This window comes from Schistocerca nitens, chromosome 3, assembly GCF_023898315.1.
Source record: "Schistocerca nitens isolate TAMUIC-IGC-003100 chromosome 3, iqSchNite1.1, whole genome shotgun sequence".
Taxonomy (NCBI): Eukaryota; Metazoa; Arthropoda; class Insecta; order Orthoptera; family Acrididae; genus Schistocerca; species Schistocerca nitens.
The window spans coordinates 871423997-871439228 of NC_064616.1; the positions used below are offsets into that span (position 1 = coordinate 871423997).

At 47.1% G+C, this 15232-nt stretch overlaps 1 protein-coding gene and 1 pseudogene across 1 annotated transcript in view; both read left to right on the forward strand.

Annotated features, from left to right (window-relative positions):
- The window catches only part of LOC126249456 (endoplasmic reticulum protein SC65-like), a 472900-nt gene that overhangs the window by 289876 nt on the left and 167792 nt on the right, over positions 1-15232 (forward strand). The gene's annotated exons all lie outside the window — the stretch shown is intronic.
- Positions 12071-12188, forward strand: LOC126250301 (5S ribosomal RNA; annotated as a pseudogene).

Here is a 15232-nt window from a genome sequence, read left to right on the forward strand (position 1 = left end):
GATGACCTTAGCAGTTAAGTCCCATAAGATTTCACACACATTTGAACATTTTTTTTTTTTTTTTGTAATACCGCTTTCATAAGTGATCAATAATTATATTACTTTTTTTCAAATACTAGCAGTAGCACATGACACAATATGATTAGGGTTACAGCTTGTGAAACATAGTCAATCCACAACACACATGCTTTTTACCTGGTACCGTGCATTTTGTCGTGTCTGATTTGTTTCCTACGAGCGGATCAGGAAGAGGGAGCTAGACACTAACCTGGCTGAGGCGGAGTGGGCTCGTCCAGCTCGTATTTCTGGAGCAGAATCTGTAAAGCTGGAATAACTTTAAACCAGGGAACTCGGTGTGATTGTAAATAAGCTTCTAACGAAAAATAGAGAGAGTTGGAGTAAACACTACTCAAGCTTACGAGGCATTGACATCTGAACTAAACTGTGGGAGGTGTTACTAACATGTAACTACAACTCTGTGCAACTAAATGCTGCGAGAATCTAAGTCCAGCCCTGAGGCAGAGTAGCGCAGTGACGACGTCGGAGGCAGAATACTATCGCAATCCCCGACAGGCTGTTAAAGCTGCCGTTTATATAGTCTCCTGTGACGTTACTATGATGCTTGGGGAATCTTCCATCGCTCTGGTTGGCTGTCACGTAGCCGCTCTGAGTGGAAGTTTCCTGTTATCAGGCGCTGCGCCTTTGTGTAATAACCTTGTGTGGAGGCTTTCCATCTGTCGAAGCACTTTAATGCGTATAACAGCGACTCTTACTGCTATGTCAGAGGACCGTAACTTCACAGACAGCTTAACATACGCCTATTCGTAATTTATTCGCGACAATTTGTGATAGTAAAATTGAGACCTATCCATCATGTATGCTTAAATATCTCATTGAAATTCGTTCTTCGAGTTAAGGTAGTTACTTCAATGGACCGTAAATTGCTTTATTATTCACTTCGTAACAGGTAAACAAACTAATTGACGCCACAGCCCAACAGTAACTACATACATCAAAAAAAAATTTGCATCACCTCGGTTCCGAGAGTTCCGGAACCTGTACAGAAAATTTGAATAGAGATCAACAGAAACATCATTTCCGCCCTTTTTATTCCTCATGAAAACCACACATTGCATGTTGTACCACCATACAGCGAGGCCTTCAGAGGTGGTGGTCCAGATTGCTGTACACACCGGTACCTCTAATGCCCAGTAGCACGTCCTCTTGCATTGATGCATGCCTTTATTCGTCATGGCACACTATACACAAGTTCATCAAGGCACTGTTGGTCCAGATTGTCCCACTCCTCAACGGCGATTTGGCGTAGATCCCACAGAGTGGTTGGTGAGTCGCGTCGTCCATTAACAGCCCTTTTCAATCTATCCTAGGCATATTCCACAAGATTTCGGGATTGCAGCCAGATCTCATCGACTTCTTTCCACGATATTTCGGCTGACAACCTTTCAGCCATCTTCAGGCGAGTGTTTGACACTGGAGATTGCTAGTGCAAGTCGCTCTATTTATACGTAAAAGTGCCGCAGGCGCGCATGCGCAAGTTACCGTAGCATGCGCGCCACCTGTCGATTCCAAGGCCCTCTACAATATTACTGCATCTATGGAGCGCAAACGAATGCGTGAAAAAAGTAAAACATGCACGCAGACACGTCCAAAACAATAAAATGCAAAATTTCGATATTAAAATTAAAATTACTTGTCGCTCGACATGTCAGAAGCCATAAAAAGTTTTCTTTTGGTTGAAATTAAAGAAATCAACGGGTTCCAGGCCTTATTCAATAAAAAGCCGCCATCACGATTAATGAGATTTTCCGCTAACCGTATTTCCACGGATTCCTTCACAACTGAATCCCAGAAGGATCTCGATGGGGCCAAGATTTTCGTGGCCGAATAATCCATAGTATGTCCTGTGGAAATACAATGTTCGGCTATGGCCGACTTACTGGGCTGTAAAAGGCGAGTGTGGCGCTCATGTTCAACGCAGCGGTCGTGTACTGTGCGTGTGGTTTGACCAATGTAGGCTTTCCCACACTCGCAAGGTATTTTATAAATTCCAGCCTTCCGTAATCCCAGATCATCCTTGGCTGAGCCCAGAAGAGCACGAGTCTTTGTAGGTGGCCGGAAGATTGCTTTCACACGATGTTTCATTAAAATTCTGCCTACTTTCGATGAAATGTTCCCGACATATGGGAGAAATGCTCTGGACTTAAACACCTCCTTATCCTCTTGATCTTGTGGGTGGTCACGTTTTTTCCTCCTTAAAGCAGTACTGATATGATGTGCAGAATATCCATTATGTTGAAATACCGATTTCAAGTGCTCTAATTCGTCTGCAAGGCTGTCCTTGTCAGACACGGCATGTGCCCTATGCACCAACGTTCGAAGGACACCCATAGTTTGTGACGGGTGATGACAGCTTGACGCCTGCAGGTACAGATCTGTATGCGTGGGTTTTCGATAGACAGAATGCCCCATCCACCCTGCGTTTAACCATGACGTCCAGAAATGGTAGGCAACCATCCTTTTCAACTTCCATCGTAAACTGAATGTTTGTGTGGATGGAATTCAGATGTTGTAAAAACCGTGAAAGCTCTTCTTCACCGTGAGGCCACTCTACAAAGGTATCATCCACATACCGCCAGAAGACTGTTGGTTTCAACATCGCCGAATCGAGAGCCCTCTCCTCAAAGTCTTCCATATAAAAGTTTGCTACCAGAGGGGACAGAGGACTGCCCATGGCAACACCGTCAAGTTGCTCTTTTTTTTTTTTACTTTATTGTTATTTTAAAACCTGTACAAATCAGGTAGGCTGGCAGCGGCACACTACGCCGCTCTTCAGCCATAGCGTTTACAATAGTATAAGAACGGAGAATGATAATTAACAAAGTCATGGGCAAAAGAAAGAGGTCACAGAGACACAAAAAACACGGAGTCGTTCACACGTGACGATAACAACACTGAAAACACGTTGGCACGGCGCACAGAACACTGATGAATCCGACGGCACAAGTGAACGTAGTAGTGGGACGGCGGACACCAAAAACACTAAACGACGTCACACACACGAGACACAGAAGGCGATGAGCTCCGGCGCGCGAATGTTCACTATGTTCACTATGCGTGTGCGAGTCCGGGGACCTGCCAAGAGAGGAGGAGGAGGAAGGGGAGTCGGAGAGCGAGAGGGGAGAGCAGTGATGCCACGGGCAGGGGAGAAAGGGGGGAGGGAGGAAGGGGGAGGAGAAGCCCGGGGGAAGAGGGGTGGAGGGAGGGGACGGGGGAAAAGGAAAGAGAAGGGAAGGGAAGAGAAGGGAGGGAGGGTGCCTAAAGGAAAGGACACCGGAAGTGGGGGGTGGGGCAGGGTCAAAGTTGATAGGAGGGGTAGATGGAGGGGAGGAGGACATCATCAGGGAGGGGGAGCTGGCGGAAGCCACCTTGGGAGAGGGTAAGGAGGGTGGAGAGATGGAGACCGGGTGGGACATGGGAATACAGGCGCGGCAGCGGGTGGGGGTTGGAGAGGATCGGTGAGACTAGCAGGTGAGGAGGATCGAGTTTGCGGGAGGTGTACAGGATCCATATCCTTTCAAGGAAAAGGAGGAGGTGGGGGAAGGGGATGAGATCGTACAGGAGCCGCATGGGGGAGGGGATACGGATGCGATAGGCAAGGCGGAGAGCATGGCGTTCAAGGATTTGGAGGGATTTATAAAAGGTAGGGGGAGCGGAGATCCAGGCCGGATGGGCGTAACAAAGGATAGGGCGGATGAGGGATTTATAGGTGTGGTGGATGGTGGAGGGGTCCAGACCCCACGTACGGCCGGAGAGGAGCTTGAGGAGACTGAGTCGGGAGCGTGCCTTGGCTTGGATTGTCCGGAGGTGGGGAGTCCAGGAGAGGCGACGGTCGAGGGTGACGCCAAGGTACTTAAGGGTGGGAGTGAGGGTGATAGGACGGCCATAGATGGTGATGTAGAAATCAAGGAGGCGGAAGGAAGGGGTGGTTTTGCCTACAATGATCGCCTGGGTTTTGGAGGGATTCGAGTTGCTCAAAATATTCATTATTGAGTAAAAAGTAAGTAGAGGACAGGGCATGGTGAAACAGCGCCGTTATATCGGCCGTAAACGTATTGCCGATAAGTGACAGTGAATCCAAAAGAGGGACCCTTGTAAAGAGTGAAACGACATCGAAACTTACTAACAAGTCCGAATCCTTCAGCTGTAGTATTCTCAGTCTATTGATAAAGTCCGCAGAGTTTCGAATATGGTGCGTACATTTGCCTTGGAATCGACAGGTGGCGCGCATGCTACGGTAACTTGCGCATGCGCGCCTGCGGCACTTTTACGTATAAATAGAGCGACTTGCACTAGCAATCTCCAGTGTCAAACACTCGCCTGAAGATGGCTGTAAGGTTGTCAGCCGAAATATCGTGGAAAGAAGTCGATGAGATCCGGCTGCAATCCCGAAATCTTGTGGAATATTCGATACGCCGGGAAAATTTCAAGAATCATATCCTAGGCATGTTCGATGGGGTTCATGTCTGGAGAACATGCTGGCCACTCTAGTCGAGCGATTTCGTTATCATGAAGGAGTCATTCACAAGATGTGCACGATGGGCCAGCCGCTGTGGCCGAGCGGTTCTAGGCGCTTCAGACCGGAACCGCGCGACTGCTACGGTCGCAGGTTCGAATCCTGCCTCGGGCATAGATGTGTGTGATGTCTTTAGCTTTAAGTAGTTCTAAGTCTAGGGGACTGATGACCTCATATGTTAAGTCCCATAGTTCTTAGAGCCATCTGAACCATTTTGTGCGCGATGGGGGCGCGAATTGTCTTCCATGAAGACGAATGCCTCACCAATATGCTGCCGATGTGGTTGTACTACCGATCGGAGGATGGTATTCACGTATCGTACAGCCGTTACGGCGCCTTCCATGACCACCAGCGGCGTACGTCGGCCCCACGTAATACCACCCCAAAACAGCAGGGAACCCCCACCTTGCTGCACTCGCTGGACAGTGTGCCTAAGGCGTTCAGCCTGACCGGGTTGACTCCAAACACGTCTCCGACGATTGTCTGGTTGAAGGCATATGCGACAATCATCGCTGAAGAGAACGTGATGCCAATCCTTAGCGGTCCATTCGCACGTTGTTGGGCTCATCTGTACCGCACTGCATGGTGTCGTCGTTGCAAAGATGGACCTCGCCATGGACGTCGGAAGTGAAATTGCGCATCATGCAGTCTATTGCACACAGTCTGAGTCGTAACACGACGTCCTGTGGCTGCACGAAAAGCATTTTTCAACATGGTGGCATTGCTGCCAGGGTTCTTCCGAGCCATAATCCGTAGGTAGCGGTCATCCACTGCAGTACCCTTGGGTGGCCTGAGCGAGGCATGTCATCGACAGTTCCTGTCTCTGTATCTCCTCCATGTCCGAACAATATCGCTTTGGTTCACTACGAGACGTATGGACACTTCCTTTGTTGAGAGCCCTTCCTGGCACAAAGTAACAATGCTGACGCGATCAAACCACGGTACTGACCGTCTAGACATGGTTGAACTACTGACAACATGAGCCGTGTACCTCCTTCCTGGTGGAATGACTGGAACTAATCGGCTGTCGGACCCCCTCCGTCTAACAGGCGCTGCTCATGCTTGGTTGTTTACATCTTCGGGCGGATTTAGTAACGTCTCTGAACAGTCAAATGGACTGTGTCTGTGATACAATATCCACGGTCAACGTCTATCTTCAGGAGTTCTGGGAACCGGGGTGATGCAATTTTTTTTATGTGTGTATGTAATGGCTAGTACACTGCTGTAGTGCCTACACTGAATTTTTACGAGGGGCGTACAAGTTCCGATAGATGGTTCAAATGGCTCTGAGCACTATGGGACTCAACATCTGAGGTCATCAGTCCCCTAGAACTTAGAACTACTTAAAACTAATTAACCTAAGGACATCACACAAATCCATGCCCGAGGCGGGACTCGAACCTGCGACCGTAGCGGTCACGCGGTTCCAAACTGAAGCGCCTAGAACCGCACGGCCACACCGGCCGGCCGATAGATTGTGCCACTATACGTAGCCTTCAAAATGGAGTCTTTAACTGAGGTCCGTTCCAAGTAGAGATCTGTCATTGAGTTTATTTTGGCACAAAATCAGAGCATCACAAATATTCATATGCGCTTGCAGAATGTCTAGGGAGACCTGGCAGTGAACAGAACCGCGGTGAGTCGTTGGGCGAGGCGCCCGTCATCATCGCAACAAAGTCGCGCAAACCAGTCCTCTCTCCAGTACGTCGGCAATCCGCACACAGCTGTGACACCCGCAAAGATGGAACGTGCGGACACTCTCATTCCAGGTGATCGACGGATCACAAGCAATTACCCCGCTTTTCAACTGGACGACTGTTGTTAGCGCTGATACTCTCGTTCACCAGTTGGGATACTCAAAGGTCTGTGCCCACTGTGTTCCTCGCCGCCTAACAAAAGACTATAACGAGCAACGAAGGACCATCAGTGTGGAGCTGCTTGCATGTTACTATGGTGATTGTGATTATTTTATGGAGGGCGATGAAATATTGGTTCACCGCTTCAAATCTGAAACAAGACGGCAATCCCTGGAGTGGCGTCACACCCCCTCTCCTCTGAAGAAGAAGTTCAAAGCCGGACCCTCAGCCAGTAAATGCATGGAACAGCCTTCTGGGTCTGTGAAGGGGTTATTTTTTGAAGGCCTCTTTCACGGTGAAACGGTCAACTCTGAAGTTTATTGTGTTACGCTCAGTAAATTGAAGAAGCGATTTCAGCGTGTTCGTCGCCACAAAATATGCAAACCAACTTTTTCTTCTCCATGGAAACGCAACGGTTCACACAAGTCTGTTCTGCAGAGAGAAGGACACAAAACTTCATTGGACTGTTCTTCCTCATCCACCCTAAAGCCTGGATCTCGCATCTTCCAACTTCCCTCCGTTTGGCCCAATGAAGGATTCCCTCCGCGGGAAGCAGTACATAGATGATAGGGAGGTCATTGATGCCGCAAGACGTTGACTCTGACGTCGACCAGTAGAATAGTACCATGCGGGCATATAGGGCACCCGCCTCCAGTATTATGGCGTAAGGCCGTCGCACTGAACGGAGGTTGTGTTGAAAATATGGTTTTGTAGCGAAAATAGTGGGGAATATTGTAGTGTATTCCAATCCTGAATATAACCAACCTGCTTTCAGAAAAAAAAGTGTTGCACTACTTACTAAACGCCCTTCGTATTATTATTATTATTATTATTATTACTATTATTACTGGCACTCGTCAGACACAAAGCACTGGCAGCCTGAAGTCTTTCAGTGTCTGCCAATTCACAAGTAATGAATACAGCAAGCAAGTTATTCCCAAACGATAAGTATAGCGCACTAATTTTAACTTCGTTAATTTTAAATGTGTGTGCACAGCATCAGAGAAGCAGGTGTCGATAGTGACGGGTGTGGTGAACAGGTAGCATGTTCTGTAATAAGTAACTACCGTCAATGTGGATAGCTAACGTTCTTTTCTGAGAAGGCCTCATAAGTAGCACTCGCGATGCACTGAAGAGTACTTCATCGTCCTATAAAAATTGTTAGAAATAAGTTGTACCAACTCTCCCATTAATTCGTGGTTTAATAAAACACCTTAAAAATTAAATATCATATCTCTTTCATCATTTCAAAAATAAGTGTCCAAAGAAAACTTTTGTTTATTTTAAAGTTTAGTCAGGGTCTATTTTGATGATGGTGGGAGAGGGGAGTACCAGCTAACATCTGATTACGCTCAATGGTAATGGTCTCAGAAAAACTGGGAACCCTTGATTTCTGAGCTACGCTCATAGACCGACGACCAGTCAATGATTAGCGCATAGAAACAAGTCTGGGAAACTAACTTGTTTGGGTGTGTCTAGCAGCGCGTTTTTCTCTGACTAAGCTGCTTCTTTACTTGTTAGGATAAGAGTTTTTTCATGATATCTCCACACTAACAAATACTAAAACATGTGGCCTTTAGATGTCATTATGGACAACATTCCTCCTTGTAATACTACTTCCTGCAGTACTCTTTCTGCAGTACATCTTATTAACTCGACAAATTGATGGCATTACGGCACTTGAACCCAGCTGACTTAATAGTCAAGCTTTATCCAGTGAATATCACTAAAAATTCGCCTCTGAAGTGACCAGCCGTGGATAGGAGTCTAAAGTTTACCTAGTTTTGACTACAAGAGGAAAATGTTGTCTTCACCTAATTTAAATTATAGCTGCACTGTTTAGCATACCAGGTATTAGCTGGGTCAAGTTAGTTTAAATTTTCACATTTCGGCGCGCTCTTCGCTGATTTGGTGTCGTTTTATGGCCGTAGCTTCACAACGGTGCATGTCAGACCTATCCTTATACGAAAAATTTTGTGCTATTTGATGTTTCCTACCACCATACGCCTCTGTTATTAATTTGTTTTCATTCATTCTGTACATTTCGATGAGTTGTTACGACATCATACATATCTTTTATATTTATTAGAATACCTTAAAATGTTTATCAGTATACAATATGAGATCAAAAGTGTTAGGACACCCCAAGAAACATACGTTTTTTATATTACGTGCGCTGTGCTGCCACCTACTGCCAGGTACACCATATCAGCGACCTCAGTAGTCATTAGACATTGTGAGAGAGCAGAATGGGCCGCTCCGCGGAACTCACGGACTTCGAACGTGATCAGGTGATTGGGTGTCACTTGCGTCATACATCTCTATGCGAGTTTTCCAGACTCCTGAGCATCCCTAGGTCCACTGTTACCGACGTGATGGTTAAGAGGAAACGTGAAGGGACACGTACAGCACAAAACCATACAGGCCGACCTCGTCTGTTGACTGATAGAGACCGCCGACAGTTGAAGAGGGTCGTAATGTGTAATAGGCAGACATCTATCCAGACCATCACACAGTAATTCCAAACTGCATCAGGATCCACTGCAAGTACAATGAGGGTTAGGCGCGAGGTGAGAAAACGTGGATTTCATGGTCGAGCGGCTGCTCATAAGCCACACATCACGCCGGTAAATGGCAAAAGACGCCTCGCTTGGTGTAAGGAGCGTAAACACTGGACGATTGAATAGTGAGAAAACGTTGCGTGCAGTGACGAATCACGGTACACAATGTGGCGATCCGATGGCAGGGTGTAGGTATGCGAATGACCGGTGAACGTCTTCTGCCAGCGTGTGTAGTGGCAACAGTAAAATTCGGAGGCGGTGGTGTTATGGTGTGGTCTTGTTTCTCATGGAGGGGGTTTACACCCCTTGTTGTTTTCCGCGGCACTATCACAGCACAGGCCTACACTGACGTTTTAAGCACCTCCTTGCTTCCCACTGTTGAAGATCAGTTCCGGGACGGCGGAGATGGCGGAGTGGTTACACGACAATAACATCCCTGTAATGGACTGGCCTGTACAGAGTCCTGATCTGAATCCTACAGAACACCTTTGGGATGTTTTGGGACGCCGACTTCGTGCCAGGCCTCTCCTCAGTGCAGCACTCCGTGAAGAATGGGTTGCCATTCCCCAAGAAGCCTCCGAGCAGCTGATTGAACGTATGCCTGCGAGAGTGAAAGCTGTCATCAAGGATATGGGTGGACCAACACCATATTGAACTCCAGCATTACCGATAGAGGGTGCCACGAACTTGTAAGTCATTTTCAACCAGGTGTCCGGATACTTTTGATCACATAGTGTATACAATTTTTATACAACGCAACATACACCAATCAGCCAGAACATTATGACCACCGACCTATTATCGATATGAACCCGTCCAGGCGATAGCAGCGTCACCTGGCGAGGAATGACTGCCAGTCAGACACACCCACGGTGTATATAGTGTGAGTGAGCATGCTGTCCTTGTGTATAATGAGGAAGACGCACGATCTATCTTTTGACCGAGGGTATGTGATGGCCTGGAGGCTCGACATGAGAATTTCGGAAACTGTACGATTTGTGTTCGAGGAGAGCTGTAGTGAGTGTCTTCAACACGTGGCGAAACGAGGACGAAACAACATACAGACGACATGGTGTTGGGTGGCCATCCGTTATTACAGATGTCGAACGTCGCAAGCTGGGCAGATTGGTATAACAGGACAGGAGGCGAACTGTAGCGGAACTAACATCAGACTTTAATTCTGGGCAAAGTACAAGTGTGTCTAAACACACAGTGCACCGAACTCTCCGGAAGCTGGGCCTCTGCAGCCGAAGAGCCACGTATGTGCCAATGTTAAGCCCACGACATCGGCAGCTAAAACTGAAATGGGCTCGTGACCATCAGCACTGGACGTTGGCGCAATGGTAGAACGTTGCACGGTCTGATGACTTCCGATACCTTCTTCGACATGCCGATGGGAGGGCGCGATTCCGTCGTCATCCAGGGAAACAGCTCCCTGACTCCTGTACTGTGGAACGGACTCAAGTTGGCGGTGACCCCATTATGGTCTGGGGAATATTCAATGGAGCTTGTGCTAGGCACCCTGACGTCCAAGGAGTATCGTACATTCGTTGCAGACGCCGTATACCCCTTATGACGATCATGTTTCCTGCCACCAATGGCGTTTTTCAACAGGATAATGTGCAAAGTCACAAAGCCGGGAGTGTGATAGAGTGGTTCGAGGAACATAGTGGCGAGTTCCAATGGACGTGCTGCCCCTCCCCCTCCCCTCCGCCCCCCAATTCGCCAGATCTGAACCTGATCGAACACATCTGGTATGTGATTTAACGTGGCGTCAGCGTTCATCGCTCCTCTCCCCGGAATTTTTGGGAATTGGGTGACTTGGGTGTGCAGATGTGCTGCCATCTCCCTCCTGTGACCTACCAAGGCCTCGTTGCCTTCATGTCATGACGCGTCGCAGCTTTTATCCGTGCAATTAGATAGATGGTCTTGATGTTCTGGCTGATCAGTGTATTTTCAGTGAGGTGTGCTGGTTACTGACCGAAAAAATTTTGCTGAAATTAGTTCTTCAATAAAAATAGCTGTGTCAGGGAGAAAAGATACCCATGTTGCAACCACCCTTTATTTATTATATTGATGTAAGTTCAGTCACTTTCTAGCGGCAGTCAGAGTGAAAGAGGTGACCTTTACACAGAATGCGTAGGCAGCTACTGAATACTACGGTGTGTCTAAAGCAACCTACGCACGGCTTTTTATGCAGTACTGGAATGACAAAACTGAAATGATGAAAGTCGCTCAATTGTATCACAGTTTACTTAGCCATGAAACAAGTATTTGGTTACTAGTCACTCTCACATAGTCACACATCTCTCGTTCTGTCTAGCAACGAAGGAAGATTCACCACGTAATTTATGTTCAGAAAGGTTTGGTTCAAAATGGTTCAAATGGCTCTGACCACTATGGGACTTAACATCTGAGGTCATCAGTCTCCTAGAACTTAGAACTACTTAAACCTAATCAAACTAAGGACATCACACACATCCATGCCCGAGGCAGGATACGAACCTGCGACCGTAGCGGTCGCACAGTTCCAGACTGAAGCGCCTAGAACCGCTCGGCCACACCGGCCGGCTGAAAGATTTGTCCGTCTAGCTTCCATGATAAGTTACATGATGTATTTCGGTATCCAGTTATGTCGACAGTCACCTTTACTGTATTCAAATTAACGTGCACCATCAAGCGCTGCCACTCATATATTACTTTGTGCTCCTACTTTACTATTTTGTAGTGCTGCTACCCTGCTTTTAGTGAGATTTGTAGGAATCTGTAGGGAAGCCACCGCAAAATGCTGTAATACCTGATAAGCGCAGTGTGGCAACATGTGGATCAGAATAACATATACGCAAAAGGATTGCGAGCCGGGCGAGCTGTGCTTGGCGAAACATGCACTACTCAGCAGTAATAGCCAGAGCAGGCAGGACGATGTCACCACGCTGGGGTAAGACCCATGTTGGGAGCTACGTGACCGGGATTGGTAAAAGTACAACAAATGCACTTCGCTGCCGTATAAATATGTGTGAATTTTGAGGCAGATTCATTCGGAGTTCAGCAGCACCACCGCCAACGGCCTTGGGGCAGTGGTAACACCGGTTCCCGTCAGATCACCGAAGTTAAGCGCTGTTGGGCTGGGCTAGCACTTGGATGGGTGACCATCCGGTCTGCCGAGCGCTGTTGGCAAGCTGGGTGCACTCAGCCCTTGTGAGGCAAACTGAGGAGCTACTTGATTGGAAAGTAGCGGCTCCGGTCTCGGAAACTGACATACGGCCGGGAGAGCGGTGTGCTGACCACATGCCCCTCCGTATCCGCATCTAGTGACGCCTATGAGCTGAGGATGACACGGCCGCCGGTCAGTACCGTTGGGCCTTCGTGGTCTGTTCGGGAGGAGCTCAGCAGGACCACCAGGAAGCCAGGTCCACGCTAGATGACGAGATGACTCACCACCGCCAGATGCAGCCATGGGTTCGAGAGTAGGTCGGGCCAGCTGTCTCCTGCACTGCAACTCCTTGTGGAACTTGGTGCCACAGCATTGTTGAACTGTCGTCCACGCCTGCCGTCACGAGACTCCTCCAAGGAGCAGTGTGTCACACTCTGTGCATGGCAGTCTTCACCTGCCTCCACTGTGAACGCAAGTGGGACCTGAGTGATCAGCTTGCAGCCATTCTGCAGTGGAACGCCGTGGCAGCAGAAGTGGGACAGCGCCGCTGACGTCAAGATCGTGTCCTAGTGTCAGGCTGCCAGCTGTTGGTGGGCCCGATGTCAGCAATGCAGGGCACCTACGTATGCACCCCCTCACCAGGGCGGAAGTGAGCCACCCCCAAGCGGACGCTGGTCAGGGTCACTGCAGTGGTGCGTGTCTGTCTTACATTGCCAACGAAATGATGTGTACTTAGAGTTGAACAAAACGTTCCTCTCAACCACCAGATTTTCAGTGGGTAGCAGGCCGGTGTGGCCGAGCGGTTCTAGGCGCTTCAGTATCGAACCGCACGACCGCTACGGTCGCCGGTTCGAATCCTGCCTCGGCATGGATGTGTGTGATGTCCTTAGGTTAGTTAGGTTTAAGTAGTTCTAAGTTCTAGGGGACTGATGACCTCAGATGTTAAGTCCCATAGTGCTCAGAGTCATTTGAACCATTTTGTCACTGGGTCTAATGACCCATCACTCCACCACCCATTCACCTCCGGACTGCTCAGTCGTGTGGGGAGTGGGATCATTGAACCTGAGACAATGTCATTTGGTCACAGTAAACAACGTCTAAAACTGCCATCTGTGAGTAAAGAAGATGACTCCATTACTGGATGGGTACAGTTTTGTCAACACATGGTGGGGTGAGTGCAGTCCTATGAGTGTCAGTGGATTTTGTCAGAGGTTGACTTGTGCTTGTAAGAACAGTATGTGACAGGAGAACACAGACTGTATTTTTGAGGTGTGAACATAAGTGTTAGTTTTCACACGGTTGATACAGGCAATATGGGTGTCATCAGCAAGATGCATGCCCCATTGTTCAGTGGTTTATATGCTGTTAACCATGAGTACTGATTCAGGATGTGAAGCTAAGTTAAGTCATTCTTTTGGTGTGTAGTGGTAGTGGTAGTTATGAACAGCCTCTCACACGAGGGTAGTTAAATTGTAGTAAGAAGTGATGTGATGGTGTTATGATTAACTTGTAACGCGCGCGGGGGCACACGTTACTCCTTAAAGCCTGTACTATGGTAAGTTGACGGGCTTCACCTTAAGAGAAAGGATTTTTGTATAGATATTGACCGCGTGTACCTGAATGGAGGCAAATCAGACTTACACTCTCTTTGTAATAACAATGGTACGTCAAGCAAGTCCGAAATGCAACTACACGTCAGGACGGACAAGAAACAACACAGAAGATGCTACCAATTTGTTAGTAATACGGTCGCCAGCCTAATTAGGCATTAACTGAGTTTCTTCCCTGTACAAGTTGATGTACGTGCATGCAAAACAACACGTAATAACACTGCATAATATGGTAAATTTTAGAACCAGAAAATCTACTGAACTGATAATTTCACTTTCTGTACTAATATGGATAAACCACAAATACATAACATTACACCATAATGTTTACTACAAAACTTCGTACTGTCTATTGATCTGATTAAAATCGGGCATAGGTTACCCTAGAAATAGCACTTTCGAAACACACACACAATGTCAATTTTGATAAAGATAAAACACTGATAAATTTTGGCTTTTATATTGACTTTAACTTTGCTGGTCAAATCAGTTTAGAACACTTCAGAATTCAAATGAACAAAAAAGAGGGGGGGGGGGGCTGAAACTGTTATGATCACTGTATTAAAACAATTAATTACTGAAATCATTATGCCCTCAAGATTTCCAATATATGATTTACTACTCTTTTTGTCTTATTTCCTGCTCATTTAAATACCATTATATCTGTCTCGAAATAATTAAGCTTCATTACTAAATCAATATCAAAATTATCTTCCAACTTTGTCAGACCTTTGTTATTCGTCTATTAGTTCATTAACAAAAAAAGTTCTTTAAACATCATTCTAACATAGTTAGGTCTGCAGGTAATTATTATTAACATAAACTTTAATCCTTCATTTCGGGACACTCGGATTGCACAACATTTGGAAAGGACCCTGTCTAGGTTAGTTGTGAGGATAATTAAATGATAGGACAGTTCTGGTAAAATTTAAGTTGTTATTGAACAGTATGGAACAAAAGTAACACTGGTCCATACGAATACAGTACTAAAAAGTTGAACCTGTTCGTATCGATGCGGCAGTTGGCAGGCGGCGAGATGGCGAGGCACAGATCACACATACAACCACAGCAATGGCTCTTGACGTATCGGCACTTTACTTCTTCTTAGCGTCGCAATACTTTTCCATTTAGTGCCTATGGAATATTGCCATGCTGTATAGGTGTCGGAACGGCATATCCGAGGCTCAATGAAACTACGTCTTCCAGGAGAGCCTCCTCGATCCAGGACGTGTTGCTCAGACCAATGCCCAACTCCGACTACTACTGCTGAGCCCGTTATACCGTGCAGCGCCCGTGTGCATTTTCCCGCGCTCGCCTGCCATCCACCTTTTACCGCTCCCTTACAAGCCGGGTATTCACCCGAGGTTTTGCACTCCACATATCCTAACACATTGCCTACGTATGGACCAGATGCACAGTTACAATTTTAAACATGTTACAATAATTTCAACGTTTCT